A 17,729-nucleotide genomic window follows, 5' to 3' on the forward strand; every position below is an offset into this window, starting at 1 on the left:
GGCAGGAAAGAATGAAGAGCTCCAGAAAGGTAAATAAAAGTAAGTCTAAATGATACTGACTTTACAAAACAATTACAGGAATCTCTTGTGGTTATTTAAAAAATAGAATTAAAATGCATGACCAAAAAAAAAAAAAAGCAGAAAGGGGCAAATAAAATTAGTGTTCTAAGGTCCCCGTATTACCCAGCAGGCTGTGATAAAGCATTGAATTATTATTGATAAAGTGTTGTCATAATAAAAAACTAGTGAAAGAGAGGCACCTGGGTCTCTCAGTTGGTTAAGAGTCTGGACTCTTAATTTTGGCTCGGGTCATGATCTCAGGGTAGTGAGATCAAGCCCTGCTTCAGGCTCTGTGCTCAGTGGGGGCGGTCTGCTTCCCTCCCTCTTCTTCTCCCTCTGTCCCTCCCCACCACGTGCATGTGTACACTAATTCTCTCTAAAATAAATAAATCTTTTAAAAAAATAATAAAAAGGTAATAGATAAGTTAAAAAATACGGTATTATTTTTTAAAATATGATTAACCCAAAGAATGTAAGAGAGAAAAAAAAAAAGCAAAGAGATGGGACAAATAGAAAACAATAAGATTTAGATCTAATCCCAAAAGAATCATTAATTATTTAAATATAAACATATTAAATATGCAAGTAAAAGATCGGCAGGGATGGATGGGGAGCACCACTTAACTACCGTACTTACAAGAGACACACATTACACACAAACGACAGAGAAAAGCTGAAAGAAAAAGGATGGAAAAAGATAGACTATGCATACTCTAACCAAAAAAGCTGCCATAACTATCTAATCAAACAAAACAGACTTCAAAATAAGAAGCTTCACCAGAGATTAAAAAAGGGACATTTCATAATGTTAAGAGTTGATCCACCATGGATATAGCATAATCCCAAATCTTCACGTAACAACAGTGTCAAAATATATAAAGCAGAAACTGACAAGTAAAATGACAGTATTTTAATCTCCCACTAAGATTGTGGGTTTGTCTGTCATTTTACTTGTCAGTTTCTGCTTTATAGTAGTAGTCCGCATGTCTGTGTTCCCCACTACAGAAAGGTGACTGAGGAATTCCATCTTACTACTCTTCCTGTCTTTAGAGCCCAGCACTGTACCTGGCACACAGCAGATCCTCAATAAATGTTTAATGAATAATTTAGCTCCCTGAAGAAATCAGAAGGCCAAATGTGGAACTTCAACTTTATTCAATAAAATATGAATTAATATTACTAAATATACATATCATTAAATGGGCTGTAAGGAGTCCATTGTTTCCTTTCTTAAAGAGTTTTACCCAAATTTACCAGTCCTTTTGAAGTTGGCATTATTTTCATTTAACAGAAAAGGAAAGAAAACACAGCTGGGCCACTATCAAAAGCCATACTTGGTCAGAGTGTACCTACTGAAGTAATCATTTACTTTCAGGTTAGCTTTGCAAAAGAACAAGAAGGACGACTTCTCTCTAGTCTTCTGGTAACAAATGACAAAGAGAATACATTTCTTCTTACTCTATATGGCCTTTTCTTCTACTCCAATAACTGCTTTTTTATATTTTAGCCAATGATTTTCGAAGAGAAGAGATTGAGTTTCTATCAAAATCATCTGGGGCTGTTTCAAACTCTGTCAGTGATGGGTTAGTTGTACAAGGCAAGTATATTGGGGGGGGGAGGGTAGGGGATGAGATTAAGAACCACCATTTCAGAGCCTCGTTTTTACTATTCAAATTGACATTCATTCAACAAAGCTGTACTGAGTGCCTACTGAGTGCTTGGCACTGTGCTATACACAGGGGACAAGGGCAAAAATGTCTATCTCCTGAAGGGGCTCACAAGCTAAGGGGAGAGCCAGGGGGTACACAACTAACTCTCACCGGGGCAAGTGCGTATCCCTGCATGCTAACACTAAAGCATGGGGCTGAGAAGGTTAGGCCAAGTGTTAGGGCCTCCTCCAGAAGGAATGTGTGACTGTACCAAGGTCGACCATGAGCACAGGAATAGAAGGGGAGGCCCACATACTATGCATTTGCCCATCATGAACTAACTATAACACTGTATGATAAAAGCTCTAAGGCAATTATAAACAATAATATATAAAAGAAGAAAAAGAACAATGAATTCCACGGATTTCAGGAAGTTTTCCCAAAAAGGTAATATCAGACAGGTCTTACAGGATAAGTAGAATTTTATGAAACAAGAGAGCTAACATTTTGAAATATCACTGCATGACAGACGCTGCTCCAAGCACCTTCTATCTCCTAACTAGTTTAAGCTTTGCAACAAACTCTCTGAGCAAACACTATCATTTCCCCCGTTCTACAGGTAAGGAAAGTGAAATATGGAAAGGTTCAATCATCTGTCCAAAGTTTACATACACAGCTGTATGCCAGAATCAGGGTTGGAACCCATCTTGTCTGGCTCTAGAACCTCAATTTTTTAACCACTTGTTTCAACTGCTAGTTCTCACAGACACAAGACAGAAATGCTGGGGTTCAAGGTGGCTGGTGAGGACACAAGGCTGCTAAGAAGGGCAGGTGCAAGACTATGAGGGCCAGTGATGCATCTTACCCTGCAGACGAGTGGAAGGTTTTATATCAGAGCCCTACTGCGATTAGCTCTATGATTCAGAAAGACAGTTCATGTGTTAGCCTCAGTACAGGAAGCCTTCTCCAAAAAGAGAACAAAAAACTCTAAACACTGTAGGAGTCAGCTGGAGGATGCATGTCCTGATGCCACTCACAAAAACGAGTGGCTAGATCACAAAACTTTACGTATAAATGTGCGTAGATGAAACAAAATGCAGGCCGATGACTAATTTCTGCCTATTTGAGTTAGGCATTTTTTTTTATATACAAGTCAAACAAGCCACCTACCTCCCCATCAGGAACTCAAATGAGTCCATGATATTATGGCCTTGGCAAGACAACTCATTTTTTTCTGCCCCTTTTTGTACTTCCTGCTTTAGTTTATGTCAAAATCTAAGTGGCCTTATCAGTTTAAAGTGCAAAATAAAAACATGAGTCAGCAAACAGAGATTTCCTTCCCTCTTCTCCAAATACAAACATTTCACACTGACACACACACACATACACACACACACAGCATTCATCTAGTAAAGAACCCCCCAGAAGCCTTAAAAATACTATCTTTTGTTCCAGCAACTTCACTTTTAGAAACTTACTCTAAGGAAAGATTCTGAACTTTCTAGAAAGGTAAAACGTTTTTGCACAAAGATTTTCATCAAAGCATTATCTACTTTAGGGGAAAAAGAGTAAGATCCAATAACTGGAAAACAGGTAAGCTATGGTACAATCCACTCAATAGAATATTATGTAGCCCTTAAAAAATTATGTTCATAAAAGCTATGTAATAACTTGGAAAAAACCTTAAGCACAACATAAAATGGTATATACAGCATGAACAACTACGTAAATATACCAAAATATTAACAGTGGCTGGGTTTGGAAGGTTAGTAATATCTCTCTCCTACTTTTCTAAACTTTTCAAACACTTAATGAAAAACTTTAACTTCTGAATTTTAAAAAAGCCTCTATATGCAAATATTTGCAAATTACAAAAAACAAAAATCAATTTCATGAAGTCAAGCTACATACAACCTCTACTTCTAAAGTCTAAAGACTTAGAGCGTGATCTGATTTTGGAAGTAATAAAAATACAGTTTAAAGCAGGGTTCTAAATTCAGAACTTTTCCATATGGAGTCTTCCCTATGGGAAGGATTTCTATTAGCACTGCCAGAGGCCAAACAAGAAAAATACTCTTATAATACTCCGTTTGACTAGGCTATTTAATTTTGCAACCTATGTGCTATTCCTTAATGTTAAAAGGAAAAAAAGCGAAAAATTTTAAAATACCTTTAACTGCTGTGTGATTTGCTTTATATTTAAAGGAAACCTAATTAGCCAATTGCACAACAATGGACATTTTCTTCATCCTGGCCTCGTCAAGTAAAGAAACATGTAATTATCCAACTGTGTGAATAAAAACAAAATACACTATCTGGTGTTCAATACTTTTCAGATCCCAGACTCCCACAGAGAGTTTTATTTATTTATTTTATTTATTTTTTTTTAAAGATTTTTTTTTTTTAATTTATATATTTGACAGAGAGAGACACAGTGAGAGAGGGAACACGAGCAGGGGGAGGGTCAGAGGGAGAAGCAGGCTTCCCGCCGAGCAGGGAGCCCGATGCGGGGCTTGATCCCAGGACCCTGGGATCATGACCTGAGCCGAAGGCAGACGCTTAACAACTGAGCCACCCAGGCGCCCCCCACAGAGAGTTTTAAAAGAATTATTCTAATTGTATCTGAAAATACATTTTAAAAAAGGGCAGAGAGAGGGTAGCTGCCAAGTGGTACAAACCAAGTACCATTATAAACTGATGGAGAGAGGAGACAGATCAGAACCAAATTAAATGCCCTCTGTAGCTTCAACCAGTTGGTTTATAATTCTTGCACTGGCATGGAATTCAATGAAGTAGACAAAATAAATGACTCCATTAAATATTGAGGGAATAAATTATTCAATAAAATAAATATAAAATATAGGCTCCAAAAAGTGACTGGGGGAAAAAAAAAAATCAAAGACTCCTAGTACCTTAAAAAAATAACGGACAGAAGATAAGTGGTCTATTGTCAATGAAGCAAGCAACTCACTTTTTTTTCACTTCTTGTTCTTTGGTTCATTACTCTGTCTTAACTCTAATGGTAAAACAGCATGGCATAGAGATCAAAAGAATCAAGGAACTAAATGCACAGGGTATTGATTAACTTCACTTTGGAACTGTTTAACAGCTGGGTAAGTTATTTAAGGAAAAAAGACAACTTTGCAAAAATTAATCTTCCTATAAAAATGTTTGAACCATTTTTTAGGAAACAAGTATTTCCAAGTAACAAAATAAACTGTGCATGTTTCCTGACTTATATCACTACACTAGCTTTCTTCTGAAACAGATGATCTTGTGAATAAGCAGGAAAAGTAAGACATGAGCACCCAGAGAAGAGCTACACTGGGGCTACCGAGACATCATAAGCCAACTATAGGATTTTTGTAATGCAATAGTTTTTTATATCTAAAATGTTTCAACATATACCAACATACACCATGGAGATGTAAAATACCACAGAGATGTGTTGTATAAAGCAACTGGTGGCAATACTGGTACTATGGAAAGGTATGTGTCATCTATCCTAACATCCAATTTTCAATAGGATTCAAGGTCTGATAAGAACCCTTGCCTCCTCTGAGATGCCTGGCTAAAGTAAAACATCAAAAAGGGCCAAAAAGTGAACATGCCAGTGGATCTCTAATGTAACTTTTCATTACTCCATTTTTTTTTTTAGCCTACTTGATGTCATCTGGGTACCCAAGTCAACTGCATACTTTTACCAAAGGCAGAACTGCCAAAACAGATCATGATTCTCAAGAAGAATAAAACAAAGATAAACTAAAAATTCCTGACACTCACAGAAACCACAGAATCACAGAAGAAGAGTAGACACTACCGATTAGGGTTAAAAATGCTTAAAAAGATGAAGGCTGCAGCAAAGAAAAATATTCCAGAGATTCAATGCCAGTAAACATTATAAAACATAAAGAGCAATCCATCATTAAGCCAAGAATTACAAGGAGCTTTGCTGGTTAAGAGTAAGATGGAGAATTCACAAAATGGCAGGAGAAGGGGGTGGGGGGAGATCATAACCATATTCATTAGACCTAAGTAAAATTAGGCTACGGAGTCAAGTCCTGAAGAACAGGGATCTTCTAAACTTTTGCTAAAACTAAATTACTTAGTACTTAAAAGGGGAACAGCAGACAATCCACATGGTGGCTTAGGAACGCTGAAGCAGAAGCAGCACATACACTCACATCTGCGGGTGGAAAAGCAATCCCAGGAACAGTACCTGTGAAAAACAGTAACGAACACAGGCAGAGACAGTACTCTGGAACAAGTAAAATACAGCCATAAGCGGTATCAACTCTGAACAGTTCCCAACAAAAGCACGAAAGACTATCATACAGTTCCTTAAGGAAAGCGATACATCTTTATCCACTCTTAAAGCAGACAGGAAAAAAAAAAATGTTTAAATTTGCAAGTATAATGCCATTACCATGAATATCAGAACAGAGAGAGGGTTTCTCTAGCCATCTCGGTCTCAGACAAATACCTCAAAGTTACAATGCTCTATGATTTGGTTTCAACAAATAATCTGTTCAAATGTTTCATTTCCCCAGTTACTCCAATTAGGAACTAACTTCATTTTGAGATATTTGAATTGTAGGAGAAAACAGGTGAAGTGCCTCTGCATTTTTTTTTCTCTTTTAAAATAGCAGTTAGCCCTTGACTTTCAATTTCAAACAGGTCAAATGTAGCTAAATAAAACTCACCACCAACCAAAACAAGGGGAAAAAAAAATCCTAGAACAAGAAAATGAGGATGAAAAAAATCTTTCTCCAACTTTTACAGATTTGAAAGCACTTTTTAAACCACCCACTTCGCTGCCGGGAAGTTCGGCTAAAAGGAACTCTACTTCAACTGAGTCCTCAGAAAACGCAAGTGTATTTAAACAAATTCCTACACAAGAAAGTGCTATGAAGATCCACCTGAGATCATAGAAGAAATCTGCTGGTCTTAGATCAAAGCAGCAGCAAAGTCCCACCATTACAAACACCCAGAAGTCAAATTTCACGTTACTCAGTCTCTTGTTATTAAGCCTTGTTATTGTTACTTCCAAACACTTCCCAACTTTCTAAACGTGTAATTAAATGACGCAGAATAGTTTGCCATTTTTTCAGAGATTAATGTTCCAGATCTGGGGTAATGGGGGAGGAGTGAAGATAGGAGGGAGGATAAGCTCTTGAAAGCCTGTTTTTAGTAGTAATGTAATTACGCAGTACTACCACCTTAAAAACACGTGCGCTAACAGCCAGTTTCCCGGTCTCGCAGGTGTGACATGACTAGCAAGAACTGCAGTGAGGTCTCTCAACAGTGTCAACCGAGTGGGAAACTTGGGAATCAAAAAGGAAAGGAGTAGCAACACGTAGACTTTGAATAGCAGCTTCCCACTTACCACTTGTAAGTTCACTGCAAGCTGTGATTTCGGCCAGATAATTTCGAAAGCAGCATCCCTTTGATGAAAATGAAGCATGGAATTTATGGATGTCACAATTACTTGAGACTCTAAAGAGGACAGGGCTCTAGTTTACATATTTAGGTGTGCCAAGTACACTATTCAATACATCTTCCACTGTGTTAGAAAATTCTTGAAGACGAGAATGCTCTCTGGTTCTGTTCTGGATACACAAGTCCTTCCATCCTGACAAACCTAGGCTGCTTATGGGACAACTGGTCGATTTTCCCTAGTCACAGAGACTCCCCAGAGTGTAGCAAGTGTCGGCTGTGTTTTGTTTCATGAGATGATTACTTGTTAAGTAGGCTGAAGGCACTTAGAAGTTTTCTTACTGGCTTCAACTTCAACAAACAATTCTGGCTTATTTGTACATCTCCTCGCCACTTCTTTAATCCCACTGAATCCCTGTTCTCAAATTCATGCTTGTAATGGAAGACTACTCTTCAGTTCATGGTAGCCTTTCAAGATATCCAGGTCCTAATTACCTCACCCTGATAAATGTCATCTGCATTCACCTCAAGACTGGACAGTCATTTGGCCTTCAAGTGCTCACTCCTCAAACACAGGAGGACTGAAGACCAGAGGCATTTTAAACTTTAATTTTGTTGAGTACAAGAAGAAAAACTCTGCCATAGTTGTCTCTTGGAAAAAAGAAAAATACTCTCTTTGGGTCACTGTTAATGTAGAATAGCAATTTCACAGACTGCAAAGAATGCTAAATGTGGTAAATTCCCACAAGTAGTCAGTTATGAATGAGTCATCACTAACAAATGAACAAAATTATTCTAATTGCATTATTACCTTATGTAAGTATTATACTGGTTGTTTTTACAAACATTATCTTACTGATTTCTACAGCAATCCTTCAAGCTATATATCATTACCTCAATTTTACTAATAAACCTGAGAATCAGAGGTCAAGTAATTTTCTCAAGACCATATTCTAATAAGTGGTAGATCTACATTTTAAACAGATAACTACACAGAACAGGTGCTAGAGTCCATTAATCAGGTTTAAAAAAAAGTAATTCAAACTCCAAATTCACAGATGAAAATGGAGTAGGCTAGAGAGGAAAAAAACTGCCCTATTTAAAAAAAAATCCTGCTGTATTTCATTTTTTGGAACATATTTCTCCTTCCCTACTGATCTCACAGGTGCTGTTTATGACAATAAACACACATCTGTAGGGGTGAGCTGACATACACAAGGCAGGACAGCCTGAACCCTCTCCCTATATTTAGATCCTTCTGCTCAGCTCTTAATTGAATAATTTAATCAGGACCCTCTAGAAGGGAAACACATCCATATTCATCACAGGCATCAAAGGAAACATCTTTACAAGTTATATCCTTTTACAAACCAACATATGGTCTCACGCCATTCTCCCAATTGTTGAACTCCTCCTCTGGGAAGAGCATGGAATTTTATTTCTTTTTATCACTTGAAAAAATCACTTCCCTCCTAATTCAGTAAAACTGGGTGGAGGCCACTTCCTCCACAGGTGAGAGAAATAAAACTTGTTGATCTGTCACTGTCAGGAATTTTAAAGTTAACTATTTATTCTATGTACTTTCAAAATAGAAACAAAAGGCAGACTCAGTCCAAAATAAGAAATCAGGGCACATGTCCCACACTTTTAAATAAAACCCCTACAATTTTTCTGTCACTGTAAGATGTTTCTAAATGAGAAAACAAGGGCCCTTCTCTTGGAGTGAAAAGAGGTAGGCTGAAATGGTAGCTTCCACTTAGAAGCTGTACTCTGAACAAAACACCGCTCTGAGCTTCAATGTGCTTTTCCACAAAATTTTGATTCCATCACCTATCCTGCTGGATTGTTAACGAGGCTCAAATATGAACATGCAAAACTGATGTGAAAATTACAACATGCCAAAAAATGTAATATATTTTATTAACACAACAGCTTCACAAATAAGGAACTTAATTTGAGTACTTTGTACATACAAAAAAAACCGAAGTTTCTGTCCTAGTTTTGTCTGTTCCGTGAAGTTCTAACTTTATAAGACATAGAGAAGGGGGGGGCAGGAAGGAGGGAAAAGCACTGGGGACATGGCACTGAACAAAAGAGACCAAAAGCATATTTTTAAAAGTCTGTGCCTTCATGAGACCTACATTCCAGTGGTCAGGGAAGGCCTCACGAGGAGGGTGCTATTTGAACAGAAGCCTAGAAAGGTGACAGGCTGAGCCATGTGGACAAGTGGGGCAGCACACTGCTGCAGGGGGAACGAGGCAAGGGGCAGGCGGGAGAGCGGAGGTGGGTCAGGTATCGGGGGCAGACCCACGGGGAGCCGACCCACGGACTTCCCAGCCTGCACTCTGAACTGAGCTGGGCACCACGGGGGAGATGTGAGCAGAGCTTGACAGGATGACCAGGGGTTGGCCCCCTGAAAGAATAGAAGTCGGAAGCAGTAGGAGTGGTGACGGCTGGTTGTGGTAGCGGCAGCAAGAGCGAGGGAGACCAATTAGGAAGCTACGGCAATTGTTGTGGTTGGAGAGGGTCAAAGGTTTGGATCAGTGTGGCCCAACAGTCAGATCCTGGATATATTCTGAAGGGAGGGCCATGAACAAATAACACTTTATTGCTGAAGTAAATAAAGAAAATAATTAACCATAAAGCTGGAGAAATCAGTTTAATTTTTAGACATGCAAAATCCCGTATTATGGAACTATGAGGCGGAGTCTCTGAGGTGGGGTCAAAGGTCACTGGAGAAGCAGTCCAAGAATTATCACAGGAGCAGGAGGGAGGGAGTAACGACTGGTAGCTAAAATCTCGTAGGAATGAGGGTGAATGATGGGGGCCGGGGCAGTAAAGCACTAACAAGGAAGGAAAGTGAGAGGTGAAATCTGACATGATATTCAAAGCTGGGTGTTTCTATGGAGGACGGAAGAATGGTGTGGCGGTGGCAACGAACAGGGCCCCCGCTTCCAGGCACCATGGTCCTTGGGTTATGAGAGAGAACGGCCACGCCTTAAGACAGCTGCAAGGGAAGCAACATCCTCAGATGAACATACACAAGCATATTCATGTTCTAAATAACCCAGATGTCCAACAATAATGGAGTGATGAAATCAATTAGGGTACATCCGACAATGATGTAACTGTTAAAAGGAAAAAAAACCAGACAGACTTTTATGTCTAACAGGGAAAGAAAACCAGACCGTAACTGTTCAGTTAGAAAGAAGTTGCAGACCAGTATATACAGTATGGCTCCATTTCAAAAACACAAAGAGAAACAAAACCCGTAGATATATAACATAGGTACGTTTTTAAAGGCCTGGAAGGAAATGCACAAAACCAAGTAAGTGATTCCCTCTAGGAGTGAGCTGGAAGGAGGGGAGTGCAGAACATATTTACTTATAACCAATTACTGTTTTCAATTTTAAAACCCAATAAAAACAAATAAAAACTGAAGAGGGTAACATTTATTCTACATCACTCTGTAAGACAGTATTATGACGAAGAGGTGGCAAGATTTATCTTTTTATAAAGAAAAAATAATTGACAGTGTTTCTGCACAGAGTGGAAATATCATTGCAGTGGGATTTTTAAGAGAAATCTATTCCTGTATACAGAGTTGGAATATATGACTTAATTCCGGGTGAAGAGGTGAGCGGGAATGCACTTTTTTATTAAGCAAGTCAGCCACATCATCAAAAAATTTGATTTTACAAAATGCATATTATAACAAAAAATAATTTTCTTCCCATTCTAGCCCCTTAGTCCCCTTTCCATTAACAATTCAAATATCCTTCAAACTTTTCAATGCATGAATTTCTTACCCCAAAAAAGTTTTGTATTACTCAAAAATCTTCAAAAGCAATTTGGTCCTTCACTTTTCCAGCATATAAATCTGTTACTTGGAAGAACGAAATAGTTTCTAAAAATCAAAGTTTACACAATCACTGAAACAAACATTGACATTAGCTAGATTTCACTCTCCTCCACATGACAATCAACAACAGCCTGTTTTCAATCTGCCAAAAACTAGACTGGACTTAACAAAGGTTCGCTTGGCCACCTTGGAGAAAAAACTGAACAAAACAGTAGCAGCCCTCTTCCAGAACAGGACCAGCTCCCTCCAGCTAAGAGCTAAAAGAAGCAAATGCAACATCTCCCACTGGGTTAGAGGAAAAATGCTCTGGTTATAAGCAAGGGTAACCAACGGAATTAGATGAGAGCTGTACCATAAGTCCAGACTTTCTCTGCCTCAGTCACGGGTTCAGTCCAGTCCTCCATGAACTTTTCCACAATGACTGACTTACCGGTCAGAATGGAAACACCTAGCAAAGCTCTCAGAAGTCTTCGGAACCCAAATTCTCCTCCTTTAGACATTCAACTATTAAGACAACTTTAGTCTTCACTAATTTACTACTTAATTGAACAAATTCTTTAAGCGCTTACCACCAACATAAAAGTGCAGTAGAAAGAAAATTGAGTATGGTACAGTTCCCATCACCACCAAGCTTAGAGTTAGGAGGTATGTCGGTGAGAGATGGGAGAACCATCTTATATGATGACTGTGATAAGAGCCACACAACGTTTATCTAAGGAGGAACATACATACAGGGCAAATGGCCAACAATCTATGCTGTTTTCTTTGCCACGACTACATCTCACATGCATCTTGGGCTTTGTTTCCTACCACACAATAAAAATACAGATTGAGTTCAACTGATTGTTAAGCAGTCACATCAGTAGGAACAATAAAATGGATAATCCAAAGCAGCCTCAATAAAAATTAGCCACTGTAGACATTTTTCCAAAGAAGACATACAGATGGCCAATGGGAACATGAAAGGATGCTCAACATCACTAAGCTTCAGGGAAATACAAATCAAACCACAATGAGGTATCACGTGACACCAGTTAGAATGGCTTTTATCAAAAAGAGGTCAAAAAGGCAAGAAACAAGTACTGGTGAGGATATGGAGAAAAAGGAACCCTTGCGCACTGCTGGTGGGAATGTAAATTGGTGCAGGCACTATGGAAAAATAGTATGGAGTTTCCTCAAAAAATTAAAAATAAAAATACCATATGATCCAGCAATTCTATTACTTGAGTATCTACCTGAAGAAAGTGAAAACACTAATTCAAAAAGATATATGCACCCCTATGTATATTGCAGCATTATTTACAATAGCCAAGATATGGAAGCAACCTGTGTCCAACTATGGATGAATGGATAAAAATGTGGTACACACATATACACAGTCACAAACACACACACACACAAATACTACTCAGCCATAAGAAAAGAATGAAATCTTGCCATTTATGACAACATGGATAGACTTTCAGGGTATTATCCCAAGTGAGATAAGCCAGATGGAGAAAGACAAATACTGCAAGATGTCACTTCTGTATAGAATCTAAAAAACAAAACAAACAAAACAAAACCCAGACTCACAGACACAGAATAGACGGGTAGTTGCCAAAAGGGAGGAAGGTGGGGAAAGGGGCAAAATAGGTGAAAGGCATTAAGAAGTACAAACTTCCACTTATAAAACAAATACATCATGAGGATGACAGATACAGTCAATAATATTGTCGAATTACTATGATGTACACCCGAAGCTAATATAATATTGTACGTCAATTATACCACAGTGAATTAAAAAAAATTAACCACTGTTTCTGGAATGTATTATACTTTATCAAAGAAAGATTTTAATTCCTTATCACAGTTTGTTTACATTAATATTATTAACCCTGAGAACACAGCAAATTCTAAAGAAATGCCTGTTCAAGATTCAAATACCGCTGTGGAAAATCTCTAAGTGGATGATGCAGTCAGTTAACTAAAATGGTTTTATTATAAAAACTTACAAAAACAAACCTATTTTGTCATACAAATCTCTCCTCCTCTTGAAATTCTGACTGTAGGCAAGAAACAGCCTTAATAGAACATCTGAAACACACCAATTTGAAGACTCAACAAACTCTCATCACCATCACTACCAACTTCAAAAGGAGGGAGTTGTCATGCACGGGGTTCAATGGATGACATCATATGAGTGCATCCATGGTCTCCATCAATTTTCAACACAGCTCAAGTATTCAAAAAGAATCAAAAATCATCCTCATATCACCACCACCACCATCACCACTCACAATGAAGCACCAAGCACTGTTCTGATACTTTATACCTATTGCCTCTCATAATCCTTACAAGAATCCTATAAGGACTATTTTAGACATGATGAAACAGAGGTCCAGAAAGGTTAAGGAGCTCGCCAAGGCAACCAGTCTACCACCCTGCTCCTCCTAAATAACCTCCTCCTGTGTCTCATGCATAAAGCAGAAGGACTGGTAAGCAGGGATTTGCTTATAGTTTTATTTCAATCCCTCCAATTCTTCCCTTCCCAACTTATTTTTATTTTCATTGTTCTTCCCTTCTTGATAACTTCCCACTTTCCTAGAACATGGGAAAAACCAAGAGTTTTATTATCAGGGCAGCAATGACAAAATTAAGTTCATTTTAATCTTAAGAGCCCAAAATAAGGATAAAAAGTCATAAGCTACAACTCAATAAGACATAAGGAAATTGCACCATGGCTTCACACCAATAGACCATATATGTTTCCAAATCTTAATATTCTTTTCTTATATGTCTGTGGAACATTAAAATTAAACTCCTTTTATGAAATGCATTTTCTTTACATTCTCACTGATTATTCTTAGGGTTCTTCACTGAAAACATAAAACTACTGGCTTAAAAAAAATAAGCCAGTAGTTTTGTTAAGGTAATTTTCCACTCAGGCAAATGTAGAGATGGAGAAAATTTATAGGTAAAATATTAAAATATTCATTTTAATGGCTAACACACAGCTGACAGTCACAATGCTATCTATACATGATGGCAAAAATGAATACTGTGAACTCTGCAGGATGTGGGTGAGGGAATGAGCAGCAGAGGGGAAGATAAAGCAAACCGTGTACTGGTATGGCAGTAACATCAGCTGGGGGCAATACCGCTTCAACTCTTATCTGCCTCCTAACCCCCCTCTTCCCCCCTCTTCATGCTCTGTGGCAGGGTTTCTCAATCTTAGCATTATGGGATGTCAAGCAGCATCCCTGCCCTCTACCGACTGGATGCTGGTAGAATCACTCTTGCCCTGCCTCCCCTACTTGTGACAACCCAAACTTCCTTTTCTCCTTGTAATCTAAATGCCTCAGGCCTCAACACCTCTATTTAGCTCCACTTCTAGACACTAGGACACAAGGAATTACTGATCTCTTCAAGAATGGACAAGAGAAAGAGGTCAAACATACACATCCTTTCTTCCTCTCTCTTTTTCTCCTCAAACAAAAAAAAGCAGGGACAGTGGAGCCTAGGTGGCTCAGTTGGTGGAGCGTCCGACTCTTGATTTCAGCTCGGGTTGTGATCTCAGGGTCGTGGGATCCAGCCATGGGTCAGGCCCGTGCTCAGCAGGGAGTCTGCTTGAGATTCCCGCTCTCCCTCTGCCCCTGCCCCCACTTGTGAGCTCGTGCTAATATAATAAATCTTTAAAAAAAAAAAAGGGGGGGGCAGGAACAAAACAGTCAATCGTCAGAATTAACCGGTATGGTTTGAGCACCTACAACGGGTATTACACAGGGTCAAGTGCTGCTGGGTATAAAAGACATAGTTCATACCCACAACGAACTTAAAATGAAAAAATCCACTCATCAGGTACCTACTGTGTGTCAGGCCAAAAGTTCTTAATGCTGGTAGACATTAAACTTGCCCGTAATAATTTTATAAAAGCTCCCCACCATAACCCTTGAGTAGAATCCCCTAGCGGCAGGTCCATGGATTTCTGTGGTGGTTGTTCAAGTGATTTTGATGGGCAGACCAAGGGAGAACAATCCTGTGATCATAAAGACACTGCCCGTTACCCCCAAGTAACTCAGTCGAAAGAGGTAGTAAGAAAACCATAACAAAGGCTATTAAAACAAAGGCTAGACTGGACAAGCTGGTTTGTACTGTTCGTCAAAGTTACAAGATTTTTAGTGCAAGTCTAACATTTATGACCACTGATTCCCACCTTATCAAGTGTATAAAACATACCTTATGAAGTACAGACACACTCAAAAACTGCTGAAGGACAGGAAGCAAGAGCTCCACCAACTGCATCAGCTTTCTTTCTCAATCCCTTGATTTTAAAGGCTATCCCAATTATAAGAGAAATACCTTCAAAGTAAGAATATGTAACATTAGTAACGATGGCTTGTTATTTAACTTTTCTTATTGTAGTCTCCTCCTACTGATAGGATTGCTCCTTGGAGGCAGAAACTGAGAATACATTTCTCTATCCCTCCCGCAAATATAACAGACACACAGCAGGAGTGCACAAGTTACTTGCTGAATAGATTTTACCGGCTTAACAAAAGGCAGAACCCCAGAGTGAGGCTGCACCTTCTTAAAGGAGCCCTTCCCGAAATACAAATCCACATCTCAGCCTGCACAATTTGACAAGACAGAACTCTTCAGTGTTTAAATGCAAATAAATGCTATAAATACAGTTTGTGTGCCAATCATCTGAATGTTAATCAAGTTAATTTTGTTCACAGTTAACAGGAAAACATTTAAAACCAATCAAACATTCCCTCAAGCTTGAACAAACTAAATGGAAATCCTGAGCACACAAACATGAACACAAGGAAAATAAAGAGGGTGTTATTAATCATGCCACACTGCAAAGCCAGCAATGGGCAAAAAGCAAAACAGGAAGCTGTAACAGATGAGATGGCAAGCCATATACAATCTGCCATCCTGGGTGTTCCAGTAGGGGCTAAATGCTAGCACAACATGCTCTGCATTATTATTCCCTTCCATGAAAAGCTACAGTCTCTGATAAAATTAAGACCCGTTTTCCAGGCGGTCACCCTCCCTGTCCCACTCAGCCTTTTAAAGAGTCTGAGCCTGACGAAGGCGTATCAGTTCAGGGTTCCTACTCACAGTCACTCAGAAAAAGGAGGGGATGGGTACTGGCCTGAGTGGTAAGTGTGTAAGTGAGATTTAAAAGTCTTTTCCCCCCCAACTTTGAAATATTCACAGATCATCTAAGGGGCGCCTGGCCGGCTCAGTCGGTAGAGCATACGACTCTTGATCTCGGGATTGTGAGTTCGAGCCCCACACTGGGTGTAGAGATTACTTTAAAAAAAAAAAAGGAGATGGTGAGGCAGAAAATGCTGCCAAATAATTCTACTCTGTCTAGCAGCTCGGTAAGAACTCCCTTAATGCTGAGGTAAGACCGAGTGTGCTTCAGTCAGGTACGGACCTCACCCACAAGCAGCAGATGTTTCCCTTACAGACAGCATATGAAAAGCCTTTTTTTACATCCATGATTGCTGTTATCCTTAAGAGAAAATCTGGGAAATTAAATGCTGATGCCTAACTTTTAAAATTACTTTCATTTTATAAGAACTTCTGCACGACAGGACCTTTCTCACTTTGATACCTTATAAACTAATCAATTTCAACAATCAAAACCATATTCCAAGCCCACCACTGGTCTCCTATAAGAAAATGCCACTATAAATAGAATCTAATGCTGCAACTCAGGTAGGAGAGAAAGAGGCCCATCTCGTTATACTCTGTGAAGCACAGGTGTCCCTCAGGTTCATCAATCACGTCAGTTGATTGAGAAACCGCATATAACTGACAACCCCTAATGGGCTGGGAACACCTCACATTCTTCCAAGACTCTGATCCCAAAATCACGTCATGGAGAGGAGCAGGATATGATCAAGGAAATAAGATGGAAAAAGCTTGTCTTTTATAACTCTGGCTTATATATACCATATACCTCCCAGTAACTCCAGCTTTGCTTAGGCAGCTGGGAAATTCTGGCTTCAATGAAAAATAAACCAGTTTTCCCAGACCAATACTTCCTGGTACATAAAGAATAACACAATAAAGTAAAAGACATCATCCCTATTCCAGTGAGGAATCTGGCCAGGACACAGGAGAACATTTTTTATTAGTAGCTAGCATTTCATGTATTTTTAAATTGTCTGTTCACGTCCTTTACCAATCTTGTTTTTTAGGGGTGCTGTCTTCCTATTGATTTTAGAAGTTTCTTACATAGAACAGTAAGTAACTTGCTGCAAATATGTTACCTAAAAGGTTGTTATTTGTAAGTCCATGTTTAGTTATTTGTAAGTGTGTATTTGGCCACATAAATGCTGTCAAATCTATAAAATTTTCCTTTATGGATTCTGCCTTCCACATTTAAAAGGGCTCTATAGCTGGCTATTAATTACCCCCTCCTGTCTCTTGAGGAAATGGCACATATCAATCTCCCCCTTTCCTTCCGACACTATGACAAGAATCCATGCCAGAATCTTTCTACACTGAGTGTGTATTACTCCACTGGAAAAAAAAAAAAAAGTAACACTAATGAATGCTATAAAAAAAGCCACAGATGAATTTGAATACTTATCTTTAAAAGCTCTGGGCAATTTAAGTAACTTCTTTAAATCATTAAAGGGCATTCTTCTCTTAGTTCAATTACTATATTTTTCGCAAAAACCTTTATCTGCAATTGTCAGGGAAATGCTCCATCTACA

At 38.8% G+C, this 17,729-nt stretch overlaps 1 protein-coding gene across 2 annotated transcripts in view; it reads right to left on the reverse strand.

Moving 5' to 3' along the window:
* SMAD1 (SMAD family member 1) overlaps window positions 1–17,729 on the reverse strand; it is a 74,170-nt gene that overhangs the window by 47,132 nt on the left and 9,309 nt on the right. The window contains exon 1 of one of the 2 annotated variants that reach the window (XM_021679357.1): window positions 7,096–7,181. The exons of the other annotated variant lie outside the window; for it this stretch is intronic. The gene's annotated coding sequence lies outside the window, so the exon portion shown is untranslated. Of the gene's footprint in view, window positions 1–7,095; window positions 7,182–17,729 lie in introns of those variants that run through there. 2 annotated transcript variants of the gene reach the window in all.

This window comes from Neomonachus schauinslandi, chromosome 2 (genome assembly GCF_002201575.2).
Source record: "Neomonachus schauinslandi chromosome 2, ASM220157v2, whole genome shotgun sequence".
Taxonomy (NCBI): Eukaryota; Metazoa; Chordata; class Mammalia; order Carnivora; family Phocidae; genus Neomonachus; species Neomonachus schauinslandi.